A 19,742-nucleotide genomic window follows, 5' to 3' on the forward strand; every position below is an offset into this window, starting at 1 on the left:
TATTTTTTTAGGGAGGAATGTATAATGCAACTTTATAAGGCGTGTCACCCACAAATTCGTCGAGGTTTCGTTTTACAGGAAACCCGTTGCAGTTGCAATCGTGTCGGAAACTGTATCCTTAGCAAACCTGCAACTGTATTTTGAACTTTTCTGCAATTAGAATAAGAGTAAAAATAAAATATTTTTTAAAAACCACAAAAATAAAGAGACGATTGAATAATACAATCGAATTTAATCGCACCTTGTTGTGGCGATATTTGTACAGATTGCATTGACATTTTTATCATTTAAGTTTTGCACGTGAGGGATTGCTTCTGCTGACAAATTGTCTCTGATTTGCGAGAAGAAGTTCACAGATTCTTTCTTAGCAAGGTTTTACGCCATGCGATATTTGGCTATTTGGGTGGGGTTTCGCCATAAACGCCACTCTTGGCTATCGCAGTAGATGGTGATGTTTTTCGGAAGAATGCTGCTGCTCATTCTCCTCTCTTTGTATACCTTAGTTGCCTCTTATAAGTCTCACGGGAGGAAATATGGGTGGTGGTATTCTGGTGCTACACCACACGCACAGATTGGATGAGGGCAGCGCAAGTCCGCGTCGGCGAGATCTTTGGGGGAGGCCTTTATACAGCAGGCGACATCTACCGGCTGAAATAATGATGATCAACAAGATCTCAGAAAATGTTCAAACAAAAGTATAAAGATATTCAAAAGAATTGTTAAGAAACATTTGTGAGGTACAGGTTACTATAACATTAATGACTTTCTTAACGATAACACAGATTGGGAATGATGCAACCGCCCTCAGGCTATTAAATAATAAGTTTAATTGTACGATATTACTTTGTAACCATTTTTAGAAAAAAAATGCCCGCTGAGTTTGGTGCGCCCGTTCTTCTCAGGTCTGAGGCATTCTTTTGGAATGGGTGGTAGTTTTTTACTTTCAATAATTGATTTTATATCCTATTTTGAATAAAAATATTTGAACGTGAATTTGAATAATGATAGATATTTAAAATAACTAAACCAAAAAACATGAATTGTAAATGCGTTTCTTTATGAAGCATCCCTAATAATATAATCTTATCGTACTATACAGAACTAGACTCCAAATCGCCTAATAAGTCGTAAAAAATCTGCGAGCGGCGCGGCGGCGTGGTATAAACATTAACACATTATACAGATAACATTATAATATTCATTCAAATTAGCATCTTATTTTCGTGAGATTAATGTTCAAAGTCTATTTTAAAAAAGTCTGCCTAATAAACCTGTAGGCAGAGTTTTGCTTCAGATATTTTTGAGCGTTTCGTTTGCGATCGTAACAATCTATCTATTAAATTATTATAAACCTATCTGTCTAATCTACAATTATTATATTTTTATTTCAAATATCGCAAATATGTCGGTCTTAGTGAGTCATACATCTTTGTGCCATTTGGTGTCGAGACACTTGGTCCGTGCGGCCCAGAGGCGCGGAGATTGTACAAAGTACTATCATCGCGGCTCAATAAGGCTACTGGAAACTCAAGCACTGGCAGCTATTTCGGTCAACGGATCAGCCTATCCAACGCGGAAATGCTGCCAGTATTCTTGTCAAGCTTCCCCGTAATGATAGTTTTAATTTTATGTAATCATAGTGTTGTAAATATAGTTATAAGATTTGTTTTGTTTGAATCAAAATTTATAATCTATCGGTAAGTATCAAGCAAGTTGCGCAAGTTAAAACGTAATTAAAATATTTTTATAATATTTACTTATTTCTTTACGTAAAATTGCTTTAAGTAGTTAAAACGATTCTACAATAATAGGTTCATGTTGAAAAGTTCGCGATTTCGAGAAACGATTTTCATTGCAATTTTAAAATTACAGTTATTACATTTGTAAGGCATGAGTGTACATAATTTAACCCGAGTTAGTACAATTAACATGTTAGTGGAAAATGTTCACTTAATATGGTATAAGTTATAACATTGTTACAAATATGTCGGGCGAAAGAGAAGACTATATACATTTCCACTTCTCGAAACATTGACAGGGAATCTCTTTAGGTGAGTAATTTGGCTGGCCAACAGAACATGGTTGGGATTCAATAGCTATTTTTAAAAGGAAGAGGAGGTTAAACAAGCGTACGGGTCCCCTGATGTTAAGTGATCATCGCCGCCCAAATTCTCTTACAACACCAGAGGAATCACAGGAGCGTTGCCGGCCTTTAAGGAAGGTGTGCGCGCTCTTTCTGAAGGTACCCATGTCTTATCATCTTAGAACCACCGCACAAGGAAGTTCACTCTACAACTTTGTTGTACGTGGAAGAAAGCTCCTTGAAAACCGCACTGTGAATGAACGACACCCACCCAGATGGTGGGGTTATCCTAATTCGTGGCACGTCTCTACGCAGCGCCAAGGAATCTAGCCGATCACAGAGCTCTGGGTCCTCGACAATTCGAGCAGCTCTGCGTTGCATGCGGTCAATTGCTTCGAGTTGATACTGGCGTGCGCCGGACCTGCGCTTTGTACAGCGCTAGAATGTAAAAAGGCTTGAGGTATTGCCGTGTTCTATTCATGATGCCCAGCTTCTTCGAAGCCAATTTAGCTTTTCCATTCATGTGACCACGGAATTGTTCGAGAATTCGACACCCAGTATTCTGATACTAGAATCATTGTAATTTTTTTACATTTCTGGGTGAAAGGAATATTAAACAAATAAATTGGCCTAGTTATGACTTATGAGATATACATACCTGATTTAAGATTTACATTGTAGCTTGAGTCCTCTATATGGTATGTATGATGGTAGGTGAAGGTGATTACTTACTACTGCTCTCTCTTATGTACCGTGGAGTTTGATTATTGTTAAATTATTGGTTTTATTATATGATACGTCGACAATACTGATACGATTTCTATTTTTTTGTTTATTTTATATTTCATAAAATGTACAGGATATGATATATCTTATGAACTATATAATATAATACAAAACATTAGCCAACAGAGATTTTGTACTAATATGGAAAAGGCATAACAAAAACACTAGTTTAACAGTGGGAGGCTGCTTTTCACCGGATGCTGGCTAGATTAGGGGTACCACAACGGCGTCTATTTCTGCCGTGAAGAAGTAATGTGTAAGCATTACTGTGATTTGGTCTGATAGCCGCCGCAGCTAGTGAAATTACTAGGCAAAAAAGACTTAACATCTTATGTATCAAGGTGACGAGCGCAATTGTAGTGCCACTCAGAATTTTTGGGTTTTTCAAGAATACTGCATTGTAATGGACAGGGCGTATCAATTACCATCAGCTGAACGTCATAAAACAAACAATATTATGCTAACTTCTGTATCTGTGTTTATGTTCATGAGTATTTGTATTATGCGCGTAGTGACATAAGTGTTTTCTGAAAGGGTAATTGAGGTCAATTTGTCAAAATTTTTTAGTCGAGTCTATTTGAGGCTCATGTCTAGATGAGAAAAACCCGCTGACAGATAGTCAGACGGACGGATTCTATTTAGTAATAGGATTTCCGTTGGCTAGTATTACTAGAACCCTAAAAGTGTTCTATTACATCTTTATAATTCTATCACCGCCTTACTTTATGATTAAAGAATAGATTTTCTATCGGATGATCCAGACAGCCAGAGCCCGCGGCAACTCAATGAGGAACTTGAAAACTACACCAGGGTGCAGTGGTTAAATAAAACTTTGCTGAATTGATAATTGATATTGGAGTTTTTTTAATTAATATTACGGAAACACAACCTCCAAATATATTGTGAATTAAATGTAGCTTACCTATACAGACAGGAATATAGACTAGACTAGAAACCAGTAAAAGTAAATTTAAAACTAAACTTAAGAAATATTTACTGTCAACACTGCTTTAAAATTAAAATTAGATTTTTTATTATATTTTTATCAATATTTGTTAATTACACTTGTATATCAAAATCAAATCAAATCAAAATCAGTTTATTCAAGTAGGAAATGACACTTATGAATGTCAAAAAAACTAAAATATTTTTCCTATTGAATCTACTGCTACTTCGGAAATGGTTGAGCTTATGAGAAGAAGTAGCAAGAAACTCATTGCCACTCTTTTATATCAAGATTTACAGAACATTTCAATTACAATATAATATGTAAAATGTAATATGATGCAACAAACACACTCAAACGTCAAATAGTAAATGTCTTACACGAGTAAGTTAAAAAAATAAATGTAAATTAATACAAAAGTTATTGAGTACAGTAGCTGCATCATCCACATACACCACAAATCAATAAAGGTATTCTGTGAGCATTTTATAAGTGAAAAACTATCCAAACAGTTTTGCGCTATGTTAGCTTTTAAGATGCTTTCTGTAAAGGATTAATAGTATAAATAAATAAATAATAATAGAATCTGTGCTTGTATCTTAATAAGCAAAGCACTATAAATTTAACAATAATCTTACTTCAATACAGTCATTTTTAATTATCTAAACAGGTTAATTCTCAAAAAGAATTGTAAGAAAAAAAGATTATCTTTAATGTGTCTTTAATTATTTTTTTCCTTTTTTAATATTTATTTATAACTAAAACCAAAGTAAGTTTTAGGTTATTCGTATCAAGAAGAATCAGGGCTTTGTACTTTTATTAATTAAACTTATATATACTCAAAACATAACTAATTAACCATAGCATAAAGTCTATCCATGGTTGACTATGTAGGATAAATATTGATATACGCTGGTCACACTAACAGTTTTGCGTAACTTAAAAAAACAACATGCTATAACCAAAATATTATGTTTATTGCTTTTCAAAATACTCTTTACATTTTAAACACTTTTTCATTCGATCGAAACTGTTTTTTAAACAGGAGGACCACAGATCTGATGGCAAGTTTGCTACGTGCTGATTGAACGCTATCACTGCCTCTTCGGAATTGGTAAATGTGAAGCCTCTCGTCAAATCTTTGACTTTGGGGAAAATACAGAAATCACAGAGTGCTAGGTCGGGGCTATGTGCAGGATGGGTGACGAGTTGTACTTTTTCGTAGAACTTTGATGTGTGATAAATAACAATTGACATATGATTTCCTGTCAGTTGTTTTTTTATTACTAAGAAGGTTGCAACGTTTCAAATAATATAACATTCGAAATTAAAATAGTTCCAATTAGCTGGAAGTGCAAAACTTTTAGTGTGCTCAATGTATTTGCCAGTAACTTACTTATTTTGTTCTGCTCTAGCATCGTATTAAAAATGTTGCTGATACATTTTTATATCAAATAATGATACCATCAACAATATCATAAAGTAATGACTCATACTATTCAGATTTCAATTGATTTGATACTCGTATTTCAATTTTAAAACGCACTTCGTCCCGCTTCAAATAACATTGTTCTCACAAAAACCACGTCATAATAACCATGAAACGGACGATAATTCCTGTTGCTAACGACCCAAAATGATGTTTGTTCTTCTACCATAGTCGCCGACGTGTTCGGAGCACAGTAAATATATGATCATAACCGGCAATCATCGTACCCGAAATGTATTTAATGATAGGCCTACGAACAAGTAAATTATCAATTCCGCCCGAGGGATCAGACCTTGTTTTGGAAAGTAGTAACGAACCTATCAACTTCAGAGGAAATTTGTACGCTATTTTAATCTTTATACCTTCAAGGTAGGCTCTATGATCTATTGTGGTAGTTCCAGGTAAAATTGTAAGAAATGCAGAATGAATTATGAGTCGTAACTTTAATCGCAAGTAATGATCGAAAATAATGAAAATCAATTTAAAAAGTTAATATTTTCCATCGTTGCAAAAATATCTTATTGCTTTTTAATTTATTTGTTCGTCAATCGCACTCAATTGTATAGCAATATTATATTGGGTCACCGGTGATGATTTTTTCCTTTTTTTGGCACTTTTGAATCCAATATAGTTAATTGCAAACTATAAAATGCAGTTTCCATATTGGCTCAATATTTGGAAGAGTTTCAACTGCGGAATATTGATATAGCTTGCCGATGCCTCTCTAAAAGTAAGGATATTCCCGCTTGACTGTTGTTAATATTCGCAACATAACTCATTACCTACCTTAAATAATTGCCATTAACTTTTTATCTATTTGTCATCAAATAAATATAAAGTAATTTGATAGAAAAACGAAAGATTTATTTTTTCACTTAATTCATGTAATTTATCAAAAATTAAAAAAAAAAATATTGTATTTCAGCACTTACTACGAAGATTTTGAGAACTTTCACTTTTACCAAATTACGCAGATGTCATTTAAATCTATTTTAAATGCATGCCCTTATAAATCTAATCTGAGTAGTGCCCAGCTGACTGCCCCGTGCATTCTTGCTATGAGGTTAATCATAGCAGGAATAAATCAGACCAAATTAAATGGAAGAAAAAAATAATATACTACAAGATTTACTGCACTATAAATATGTGCAGTTAATGTTTTACTATCCATAATTAGAGAGTACGATTGTATGATGAACAAATACAAACAAACTTTTTTTTTGTTTCAATGAGATAGAGCGAGTAGTTTTGAAGTTAAATATTTCTAACGCCCCAAAATGCCCGCGTGACGTCATAACATCGTGCGCCGATCTGTACGAGTGTTGTGTAGTGACGTCACACGGGTTCCTGACTTCGTTCTGCAGCGCCTAGCTACACTACTTTATCTATATGTATATAAGAGATTTCCACGTATATAGTCACTCATCACGATATCTCTGGAACCACTAGAGCTAAAGACTTGAAATTTGGTAGGAATATTCTTTTCACCGAGTAGAGGTCAGCTAAGGACGGATTTTCCAAAATTCCATCCGCAAGAGGTTTTTTTTTATTATGAACAGAACAACGTCTGTCGGGTCAGCAAGTATTTTATAAATATAGCTTGATTGTATTCTAAATATTTTTAATCTGTTTATTTTTTCTCTCATAAAACATACTGCAACGTAACAATTGAAAATTGATGATGTTCTTCATAAACATCTCTACTTTGTTCCTTTCGTACAAAATCATTTAGTAATACTTGAACAAAACTATATTTATTTAAACTAAATTTATGTAAAAGCCTTCTTCACTTCAATGCAACAGTCATGTTAGAGAAATATCCAACATATTTCTTGAAGAGTTGAAGTTTCCACGCTATAATTCTAAATTGGCTGAAAATCTAGCTGCAAATATCCTAACTTTTGATAGTTGAGTTGAGATATGAGCTGAGGATAATATTTTATTGATAAGATATAAATTGAGAAATAAATATAGACATGATAAACAATGTTGTGTTATAATACTTATAATATTAGAACAATATATCACTAGAAATGAGGGATGGCTTGTAAGATACATAATAGCTTTAAGGGTATATGTATAGACTTTTATAATAAAGTCCCAGCCACTGTTCAGGCATTATCTATAAATAAATTTGAATGTTTCATTAAAAAATGGCTTTGTCGTAACTCCTACTATTCCACAGCTGAATATCTATGTGATCCGATATGCTGGGACTAGATTAATAGCAATGACAATAAAATATTGTATATTTCATTAAAAAGAGCGCATTAAAAAAGAATGTTGGGAGAGTTTCTGGCGCCGCTTCTTCTCTCTCAGAGCGCTATTTGTATCCGAAGCGGTAGTAGTGTCTAGAATATTAAACAGGACAAAAAGAATTCTAAAGAAATCAATTTTGAGAAAATAAATGCTTTTTAAGCGTCTTAATATTATTAACTTTAACTGTGCTACTAATGAACGCAGTGTAATGTTACACGAAGCTTAAAACTTTTTGTCTGTATCTTACCTTTGTCACTACAGAATTACATGACAGGGAGAAGTCATTTTAAACTAGTAGTTACTTTACATCGCGATTATCTCTGACAAATAAATTTTGCATTAAGTTATACCTGATTGTTGACGACCGACGACGATTGTTGACTGTTGACGACCTGTATAGCCGAGTGGTTAGCGATCCTACCTACTAAGCTAGAGGTCCCGGGTTCGAATCCCGGTAGGTGCAAGCATTTATATGATGAATATGGTGTTTGTTTCCGAGTCATGGATGTTTAAATGTATTTATGTATGATTATATGTATGTTTATATGAATTTATGTATGTTTAAGTAAGTATATTGTATTAAATATATCGTTGTCTTGTAACCCATAACACAGGCTATATGTGCTTAAATTGGGGCAAGATAATTTGTGTAAAAAGTGTGTCAATATCACCTGAGAATAAACCAAAATATGCAAAATGTTGACTATATCGCTGTCAATACTGTCAATACAATGATAATTCTGAAGATTTACGAATATCAAGCAGTCTTGCAAATAAACGCGGGAAACATTATACCTCCAAATAAACCAATAATAACCAAAATGTACGACAGACAGATAGCCGATGGGACAGAAAAGTCCTCGAATGGCAACCACGTACCGGAAGACGCAGAGTCGGTAGGCCCCCACAAGATGGACTGACGATTTGGTCAAAATCGCCGGAATATGATACTGATAATGAAAAGCAAAATGTCTATTTGTAAATATTTTGGTTTATTCTTGGCTTTGTCTCTTTTATTACTTTATGCAGATTTTATTTGTAAGACCGCAAAAGTTTAAATATGAATTTCATTCGCATATTGTACATCTATAATTTTCTTACTATTTTCTAGTCAAGCTTATCTCTTCAAATTATCATTAAATTTATTTAATGGGCAGAAAAATATTAATTTACAAATTTTTCAATAAAACTGCTCGTTTCTGTAGGTTGAGGTGAAGTTTGCATTTTAATTCCTAAATTTCAACTTCGTAAGAATTCCGTAAAGCGCCTTTGACAAACTGGAAATAAAATTTTGCTCGCCAGCTTTCAAATTTCGAAAACTGTGTTAATTGGCACTTAACTTTTGAAATCTTATAAAATTCGGGATTAAAGTTTATTATAAAGGAAATTTTGTAAACTGGGCCCTTTAGTGTGAAAACTATGTGAGCAATTGAATATTATATGCTGCGTTTTGCGCTTTGAAGTGATAACTTGCACTCTGAACAGTTTTTATGAATAATACTAAACTGTCACTTTCGGTTATCTAACTGTCATTTGGATACACTCAGCTGGTAAACTCGCTCGTTGAGCGTTACAGTGTCACCAACTTAACTGTGAACTGATGGGTGTTGCCATCGTCGTTTCAGTGTTTATAATTATTTCCAATGTGCATAAAAGCTTTCGGCATATTTTAAACTTAAAATTCAGAACACACGGAAAACTCGAAAGTAGTACACACTGTCAGTCGAATGACATTTCAACATTCCGATCGTAGTTCCTATTTTTGCTACTTCACAGATAGGTTGGTATTACTATACTTGAGAGTACATGATGCATTAGTCGCACTCAGCATAAAGCTAACCTAATCTAACACGCACTATATACCTATACATGCATGCCAATTGTTACCAAAATTTTATTCAGTGTAATACGCGTGCCTATCATATGTTAATGTGACAAAATTAGTTATGTGTGTATGACATTATTAAAGCTCAACCCTCAAAGGAGTTGGATATAAAAAGAAAAGTCATTTCCTTGACCTGCCTATCCTGCCTTGCCTGTCTCCTCCGTGGTTACTCTAAAGGGTTGAGCTTTTGATAACTGTTAGTAAAAATATAATATTAATTACAAGTTTAAGCAGAATTGTCAAATTGTAAGAAGTAAGTGTAAGAGGTATTTGGTGAGGATTGCATGATATGTAGATTAGGATTCTCTTAGGATTTTTGCTGCTTGTGGTGGCAGGATGATCCTGTTGCCGGAAACTCGGTTCCAGATTCTTATAAGTTATTATGTGTATGTATGTGTGTATATATTTATTTATTTATAATCGCTTATAAAATGCTCACAGAATACCTTTATTTATTTATGGTGTGTGTGGATGATGCATATGACTATTTGACGTTTGGGTATGTTAGTTGCATCATTTTACATATTATATTGTAATTGAAATGATTTGTAAATCGATGGAAATGTAAATCTTGATATGAAAAGAGTGGCAATGAGTTTCTTGCTACTTCTTCTCATTAGCGCACCCCTTTACGAAGTAGCGGTAGATTCAATAAGAAAAATAATTTTTTTGACATTCATAATGATCATTTCCGTGACCTACATGAATAAACTGATTTTGATTTGATTTGATTTGATTATCTATCGTCATAACATAATATAATGGCAAAGATCACAAGACAAACACTTGCTTATTAATAGCGGAAATATTTCACGCTCAGACAAGTCTAGCATTTCTTCGATGATATAGATGTCTCAGGATCATTTAAAAATATACATAAATATTATATTAAACGTATCTATTGGGTACAAGATGACCGTTAACTTTAAGATTTTAGTAGCATGTTTTTAACTGATTTTTTGAAATGAATAATGATCTAACAAATGTTTTAATATCTGAGAAATGATCCAAATAAAAGCTCATCAAAGTATGGAACAACCATTCAAGTATTTTTAGCTTAAGATTTTTAACTTTTTTTTGATTTCATTTTATCATTTCAATCTAAAGTATTAATTGAGTAATAATTATTGAATTTTCTTCAAACCTATATTTTCATATTTTTAGTCCAATGACTAGTCGTCTTCAATGCAAAATTTTACAAAGAAAGTTATACACAGTTATTATAATATTACCTATGTATTGCAAATAAAAACATTATGAATAGAGAACAATAAATAAACAGATTCCGAGTTATTAGACCTCGCTTTGAAGCAGTTTTCAATTTTGTCTTGTGATTTTTAAGCACACACTGTTTCATTATCAAAACAAAAATAACTTATCACAATGATAAAATAACAATCTTCATTTTAATTAAATTCCATGAATAAATACAAAGATATTAAATACTACAAATGTATGTAATCACAAAATCCCACAGAATTTACTTGTCTATGTAGTAATTTAGATATTGTTTGAAATTTATTCTTCTAACAAGAGAACACAATAAATAAATTGTACTAATAGAGCCTTGAATGAGCTACCCATAACGAAATGCCTTACCATTTGCCTTTGTTGACAGCTACTAACTTATTGTAGCCCAAGAGCTTACATATATTTTAATGCTGTTTAAAAATGGAAAGAATCTTAAATTATAGGATTTACATGTTGAAACGTAATTAATAAATCATAGGCATATTGTCAAACCCAAATACTACAGTGTCTGAACACGAAGGTTTTTAACCAGTTTGAGTTGCCAATTATGACTGATCGTTAACTATTGCCCTTATGAGAAAGCTCATGGTCGCTCAGAGGGTAATAGATAGGGCTATGCTCGGAGCTTTCCTGCGAGATTGAATCAGAAATGAGGAGATCCGTAGGAGAACCAAAGTCGAATTGTGAAACTGAAGTGGCAGTGGGCAGGGCACATAGTTCGACGGATAGATGGCCGTTGGGGCAGCAAAGACCTCGAATAGCGACCACTTACCGGAAGACGTAGTGTTGGTAGGACAAGATGGACCGACGATCTGGTCAAGATCGCCGGAATACGGATATGAGGGCAGCGCAGGACCGATCGTCGTAGAAATCTTTGTCCAGCAGTGGACGTCTTCCGACTGATGATAATGAAGCATATTGTTAAGTCAATCACGAATTATATGTTATTCATAAGTTTCAGTATAGGTAATAAAATAATATATTATTCCATAAAATATGATAGTTAAACACTTTTTTGGTAAGAAACTTCTAGCTGAAAATTTTTAGTAATGGCGTGGTTCGATTAAACTATATTCAAAATTTTGAGGATTTTCGTTGAATTTATATTTACACAGTTTAATATTAATAATAAGATTTATTTTTTTTAGACTTGCAATCATTATTTAGCATCAATATCTTATATGGGAGAGGAGGAGAAACTTAACATCAGGTTACCCGACTTGAAATGAAGTGATCAGCACTGCTAATACTCTGCTGCAATACTAGAGGAATCACAGGAACGATGCCGACCTTTTAGGCCAATTTTTTCATTATGCGTGTTTCTTTATACAGCTTTCTTAGATACTTTATAAATCCATAGAAAATATTAAAACAGTATTTATATTTCAAACGATTCTCAGTCTATGTAGTTTATGATTTGACATTGACAATCGACAGATGATAACAACATACACATGAACACGGCGCAACATTGCAAGAACATTCTCATATTCATTGAGCTTTTTATTATTTTGTTTTCTTGTTAAGTTTCTTCAATTAATTTGCTCAGTTCTTGATATAACCCTTTTAGTTACTTCGTCGACGTTGTTTATTGCAACGATTGGACAAATTCATAAAGTTGAACAAATTCGTGCAATCAGTAATGTTATAGTTAGCAGTAGTTTGTTTTTTCGCCTGTAATTTTGAGTAAAATTACACCCTAATCTGCCTCACAGACAGACTTTCATATTAAAACGAGAGTACGGGTATGCAATGGTAAGTGAAAACCACTCCTATGGACTTTTGTAGCATCGTACTAGAGGTTTAAGGGACGCGAGTGCAAATAAGAGGGATTTGAGAAGTAATCGTTGGATTGTTCGATTCAGAGCAGCGAGGAGTGATGTTGGATATGTGTAAGGAAGTGTTGGAAAACTTCGACCTAAGCGTTTATTGTGCATTTGAAAGGGGTTAGGTCGAAAGTACACAGAGTAATGGATGAATAAATCGTGTTTTGAAGGAAATGGTAGTCCATAATCTCTGCCTATCGCTCTGGGAGACAAGTGTGATTGAGAATCTAGGGACACATTGCCGGCCTTTGGTGAAAGAAACCTTTTTCGATTTAAAGTTCCTAAATTGTATCATTTTACAGCCAGCAACTGATTCTGAATGTAAACTGTCTGTGTTAACTTCGCGAAGTATCAGACGTTCCACGACCTATCGGTACGGAGCCAAAATATTCTGTAAAGTCTGTATTTGACTAGAACTTCCACTAATTTATTTATTACCACTTCCCAAGGACACTCGCACCAAGTACACTCTAACTGTCTTATTAGTAAACGCGATTTAATGGTACTCCAAGTTTAAAGTTACTTCTCCCTGCCATGTAATTATGCAGTGACAAAGGTAAGATAAAGACAAAACGTTTTAAATTTGGTGTAACTTTACTTCGCCTTTACTAACAACAGAGTAATACACATGATCGGATTTGGTACGGCCGACCTATCGGATGCCATATGGTAGCGGACCATATTCGATGGTATTTTATATTGCCCATCATACAGAATTATTATTACTATCGTTCGGATCTTACCGAGTACGACATTGGACTCATTTACACACCTAAATTATTGGGCGCAGTTTTGCCGAACCGATACGACTTAGAAACCATCAAGATTAGAACATACACAAAACTTAAAGGCTAGCAACGTATCTCTGGTTTTTTGGATTTCCATGGAAGTTGCCTCACTTCTTGCCCGTAGTTACTAGTTTATGCATAAATAATAAAACAAGTAATCTTTCGTTATAAAGAGAGCGCAAAAAAAGAATCCTGGGAGAGTTTCTTGCGCCGCTTCTTCTCTCTCAGAGCGCCATTTGTTTCCGAAGCTGTAGGACTATCTAGTATATTAGAAATTATATCAAAAAGAAAGGATACAATTTTCACAAAATAAATGCCTTTTATGTTGAGAACAAAGACTAAAGACTTGTAGTATAAGGCATTTATCAATTAAACAGTACTTTGTTACGGTTCCTTGACACAATAGTTTTTCTTATTTTAAATGAGTGTGTAAGTATTGAAGTATGACGTCAGTGGGCGTGTTGCGCGGGCGTCGGATCGTGATTGGTCGACGAATTAATGATTAGCATTTCAAATTGTTTCAATGAGTTATCGTGCGTACAGCCATCTTGTTATCATGGAAAAAAATTGTCGAATGGAATGGTTAAATTGAATACTGATTATATTATAGGCGGCAACAGTCCAAGTTAAATAAACTTAGGGCAGGAAGTTCAGTTGATGGTAATAAAACCGCCATGCCCATTACAATGCAGTGCTGCTCAGGATTCTTGAAAAACCCCAAAACTTCTGAGCAGCTCTACAATTGCACTCGTCACCTTGAGACATTAGATTCTTATTTGCCCAGTAATTTCACTATCTACGGCGCCCATCAGACCGAAACACAATAATTCTTACACATTACTGCTTCATGCCAGAAATAGGCGCTGGTGTGGAACCTATAATCTAGCCGGCACCCTGTGCGAAGGAGCCTCCCACTGGTAAATGTTTAATTAAAATTACTGAATCTACCATATGTTCGGAAAACGTTAGTCGTGAGTAGAATAGGAAATATACAACTAAATACAAGTAACTTAACGGCCACTCTTTTCATTCAATGAGTACTTTATAATACTTACATAAAAAACTAGTTTGTAAGGTGCTGCAATATTAAATATTTCATAAAAAGTAATTAAAAAATAAACTGTATAAATATACACAAATAAAATTTGAAAAACAAAATTTTATGAACGATGTGGGACTCGAACCCACGACCTCCGGCGTTCCGTGCCGGTGCTCTAACCAACTGAGCTAACCGTTCGAGTAACGCCTCGTTATAAAATCTTGTTTGCTTTGTTCAACTTCAACTACAACAACAACTTTCAACTCTCAGGTTGTGGCTTCATCTACAGGATCTACTTTACAGTTGATAACCTGCTCAACCCCAATATTTGCATATTAGGAAATTTAATTTAAATGTCGCTCTTGTAAATCTAAACAATATGTTATGTTTTTTTTATAGTGATATGATGATATCACTTCTAGGATTAACACACAAATAAAATTTGAAAAACAAAATTTTATCTACGATACGGGACTCGAACCCACGACCTCCGGCGTTCCGTGCCGGTGCTCTAACCAACCGAGCTAACCGTTCGAGTAACGCCTCGTTATAAAATATAAATTATCGTATATTGGATGCATCAATCTTTAGAGCATGAATTCATTGTTTGTGTAAGGATCCTTCGTGAACATGGTCATGGTAATAGTTATTAGTAATATCATCAAACAAATATAATAATTTAATAACTATAACAGATCAACCAGGCACCACAAGCAGCACTTATTCACCAGTTGATGCATGGACCAGCTTCCCGTCGTATGTATTTATAATAACTCCACAAAGTGGCTGTGCGTGACAAAATGTTTTTAGTGAAACCTGCGATTGTGGATTGCTAGACATAACGAGAGGCGTGATTCGGATGGAATTTCGCTTTTAGATGTAGCATCAACCTGAACAATCAGCTCCGGATTCTTGAAAAAGCCCAAAAATTCTGAGTGGCACTACAATTACGCTCGTCACCTTGGTACATAACATGCTAAGTCTCATTTGCTCAGTAATTCACTACCTACGGGGCTCTTGAGACCGAAACACAAGAATTTTTACACATTACTGCTTCACGGCAGTGACTTGACTTCAAATTGTGCAAAGGAGCCTCCCACTACATGCCAATGATCACTATAAACCTACAATTTGACCGTTTTATTTATATTTGCATATAATATAATTTAATCAGCCTCATCTGATGCAGTTGCACCAAAACGTGATCTATTTTTATTACCTTCACTAATGGATTTTCGTAATGTGATCCTGTAAGTTTTTTACGGTCGGCGTACCTCACACGTGATTTTTTAATTTATCTAAAGACGGATTAAACCTTTTGTGTTAGTTATCGGATAGTGTTACAAATGTGATTATTTTAGGATTACGTCGCTTTGATTTGGTTTCTGATGTTGCTTTTATAATCTAGTTTTTTTTTTTTTTCAATTTATTTATTAAGGTGAAACTTTTATTACATCGTCTCAAACTTTCGTCTGTCTGTTGCATGTCGTGTGACGGTCGGGCGGCGTCTATTGTTCGCAGCAGCTGACCGTGTAGTGTATAGACTATTACTCATTTGTGCCAGTGCTTCACCCTATTTTGTTATTTTTGCCAGTGTTTAATGTAAATGTTTGTATTAGTTAAATGTCTTTAGTGTGAAAAAAAGTTTCACAAAAAAAAAATTCAAATTTCAAATTTCTATATTTGTTAATAAGATATATACAAAATTACTTATAATCTACTTATTAAAGCAATTTACAATTAAGCCTTATATATGTAGGTATCAGAAAACTTATTTCTGCAACCCTATCTACGTGTTGAGGGATAAAACTTTATAATGCTTTAAAAACTAATACATATGGTTTGTGGGGGAAAATCCAGGCAACCGGGAAAACCTGGCTATTTGCTATAAAAAAAAAAGTTTCACTTTTACCATGGTTTCACAAAACCACACAATCCGTTTTTTATTTATTATCTTCTCTCCACATCATTTGTTATTTTTAAAGTGATATCCCTTGTGTTTTTTTTCTTTTTCTTTAATTTATTGTTTACTGGCACTCCGACAGTTAACCAGGTAGATGCTGAAAATCAGCGCTGCAGTCAGTATTGGTTTACAGCACAAGCTGAGCATTGGCCTTTTCTTTTGCCACACAGCATATTTAGTTAAGTTAGGATTAGGAATATATATCAAGTATTTAGATTGTATTTTTATGTGTGTGGCATGGAATATTGTTTTCTTATTTCATTACGTCTGGGATTAGTTAGCTGTAATGATGTGTGATAATGTAATTAATGTACCAAAATTTACGAATGATGCGGGACTTGAACCCGCGTCTTCTCCTCGCCTTCCATCCGAGTGCTCTTTCCAATTGATATGATTGAAAACCTGCTCAGCAATTGCTGTACCAACTATTACCAATTCTAAAGTAGATTCTGTAGATGGAGCCACAGCCTGTGAGTTGAACAAGATATCCTATGCATGCGTACTCGAACGGTTGGCTCACTTGGAAAGAGCACTCGGACGGAACCCGTCACGAGTTCGCGGCTTCAAGTCCTCCTGGTTCATAAATTTTGGTTACAAATTTAATTTCTTCCGATATTGTATTGGCACGTAGTAGCTTATGTCTGAATAGTAATAGATTATTATTATTACATATATATACTAGATATATGAATGAATGAATAAGCCTTTTTTGCAAACAATGTAAGATTCGTACAATATATATAAACTAAGAATTATTCTAATCTAAATAATATTGTAAGCTAAGTAATATTCTAAGCTAAGTAATAATAATCTAAGTAATAATCTAATATAAGTGATATTCTTAATCTTCTACATCGTTCGCTTGTCTTCCGAAATAGGCCTTCTCCAGAAATTTCAATTGTGATCTGTCCAGAGCAGATCGTCTCCTAGTTGGTCCAGTCACTTTTTTAAAATCATCTTCCCACCTAATGGGTTGCCTTCCTTGATTCCTTTTCCCTAGATACTATAACCGCTTCGGAAACAAATGGCGCTCTGAGAAAGAAGAAGCGGCACAAGAAACTCTAGACCTGACAACCCGATAATGCGTGGCCGCTTTTGATTTGTTAATGTGTGCGTTAGCTATTACTGATTAACATTATTACGAATTAACATTCAAAATACTAAGGATCTTATGCCAAGCCTGCTGTATCTTACAGATGTTGTTTGTCTATGTAATATTATATTGTAACTCTAGTATTTTCCTTGATTAACGTGAGTGTTACACATTTAAATAAAACAATTTTAAAGGATTTAAACGCGTGTAACTGTGTTTTTACATTAGATTTCTGCGCAAAGGCTACATTCTGTTTGTTCTCATTTTCAGGAGGACTCCCTGGCTCCCTCTCTACCCCCTGAAAACGAGATCTAGAAAGGTCTTGGAACGTCGCGTTAACTAAAATAATAATAAAAATGTAACTATTACGTAAAAATCTAATGTTAAAACACAGTTTTTTATTTATGAAAAAAAGGGACAAGACGAGCAAGACGTTCAGCTGATGGTAATTGATACGCCCTGCCCATTACAATGCAGTGCGGCTCAGGATTCTTGAAAAACCCCAAAAATTCTGAACGGTACTACAACTGCACTCATCACATGTCACCTTGAGACATATGATGTAAAGTCTCATTTGCCCTGTAATTTCACTAGCTACGGCGCCCTTCACACCGAAACACAGTAATGCTTACACGGCAGAATTAGGTGCCATTGTGGTACCCATAATCTAGCCGGAATCCTGTGCAAAGGAGCCTCCCACTGATACCTATTGCGGCACCGAGGTTTTTTTGATCATAAAGGTGGGAAAATGGGAACGAAAAAGCATTCTGATAAAGTTGCCGTAACAAAAAAACCGTTAAGTATTACGAGTTTATGAGTTTTAACTTCAGGTGACAGCTTCACTCCAGGGACATTTGGACATGATTGACGTAACAAAAGCATGTTCCACTAGTTACATCGATAAGTAACTCAAGTTCAGCACCTTCAAAAAGCCACTGTCAAGCACTATGTGGTAAGTTAATAGAGTATTGTCTTAAACACGTGTGGGTGAATAACATCGTTATGGTAATATTACCAATCACAGAACATGGCTGGTCTTTTGTTATTAATGGTAGCGATTAGAAGCTGTGTACATATTTTGTTTCTTGTTAGCTAATTAAATATTGATTAGCACACATTATTATTTCTGTCAGTGAATAAATATTTATGTATTACTACAATGCCACTTAGGGCCGCTCCCAATATTCAGTCATATCTCTTACTTGAGTTAAAAATCGTAACTATCGTTGACTTTTCTGTCCCAATAAACTTATCGACGGACAATGGGACGACGTATAGCTTACCAGCGATAGAAGTTTGTATATAAGGTGATAAGAATGACTTATCGGGTATATTGGGACAGCTTCAGGTTATTGACAGCTAATTACTGACAGTAGAAGGTAGTAATTTATCTCTATCTGTAGATAGTATATTGGGAACGGCCGTTATTCGTTTAATAATAAGAATACCTTTTAATTGACACACACCTGAAGCATAACATAGATAAAAACTAAAAAAAACTACGTTTAAAAAACCGACTTTAATATTATAAACAGCTTACTTACCTATTCAAATTATGGGATGTCTGGCCGAGCGTGTCTATCCGCTTGGATTGTTTTGTTCTAGACGAAGCTATCCCGCTCAAAGTCACGCGTGCCGAGTGTAGGTACCTACTATTACATTTGGCTTGGCACCGACTTCAAAGCTATCAATATGTAGCACATCAAGTAATAGTAATTTATTAATATTAAAGGTAAAGGTTTGCATAAGAGGTGTATCAAATTAAATTTTTAGTTATTTTATAGTTTTTAAGTTTTTAGGGTCAGTTAATAATAATACAAAAAACAATTATATCATCCACGTAGACAAAACTTTTCCTAAAAGGAAAACTACTGGGCCAAACTGTGTAAAATTTTAATGGGACCAAATGGCATTCCGTTAGTCGGATCATAAATCTCAGCGTAATCGGTGTACATACATAAAAAAATTCCGATCAAATTGAGAACCTCCTCCTTTTTGAAGTCGTTTAAAAATAAAACTTAGAACTAAAAGTAACCTAGAACATAATATATTAGAAATAATAAATAAATAACTTTCCCAAGATATGATATAGAAGCTATGTGGCAGTGTGTGTCTAAAGGAATGCTACTCAGGTTACCTGTGACAATTGGTCACAGCACTGATTTTCAGTACCTCCCGTTTGATAAAAAAAAAGTGGTCGTTCATGTCGGGTTAAGTAAATAAATTATAAAAAGTGTAACTTTTGTCCAGATACCTTCGTAAAAAAATCATTTACGCGTTTTTATGATACGTGTTTTATTCCTTTAAGTAGTATTTTATTAAATATTTCAAATT

The 19,742-nt window shown here is 34.3% G+C and overlaps 1 non-coding gene across 1 annotated transcript; it reads right to left on the reverse strand.

Moving 5' to 3' along the window:
* Window positions 1-14,476: 14,476 nt before the first annotated feature.
* Window positions 14,477-14,550, reverse strand: Trnas-gga (transfer RNA serine (anticodon GGA)). The gene has a single exon. It is a non-coding gene; the product is annotated as a tRNA-Ser (tRNA).
* Window positions 14,551-19,742: the final 5,192 nt, after the last annotated feature.

This window comes from Leptidea sinapis, chromosome 25 (assembly GCF_905404315.1).
Source record: "Leptidea sinapis chromosome 25, ilLepSina1.1, whole genome shotgun sequence".
NCBI classification, from domain to species: Eukaryota; Metazoa; Arthropoda; class Insecta; order Lepidoptera; family Pieridae; genus Leptidea; species Leptidea sinapis.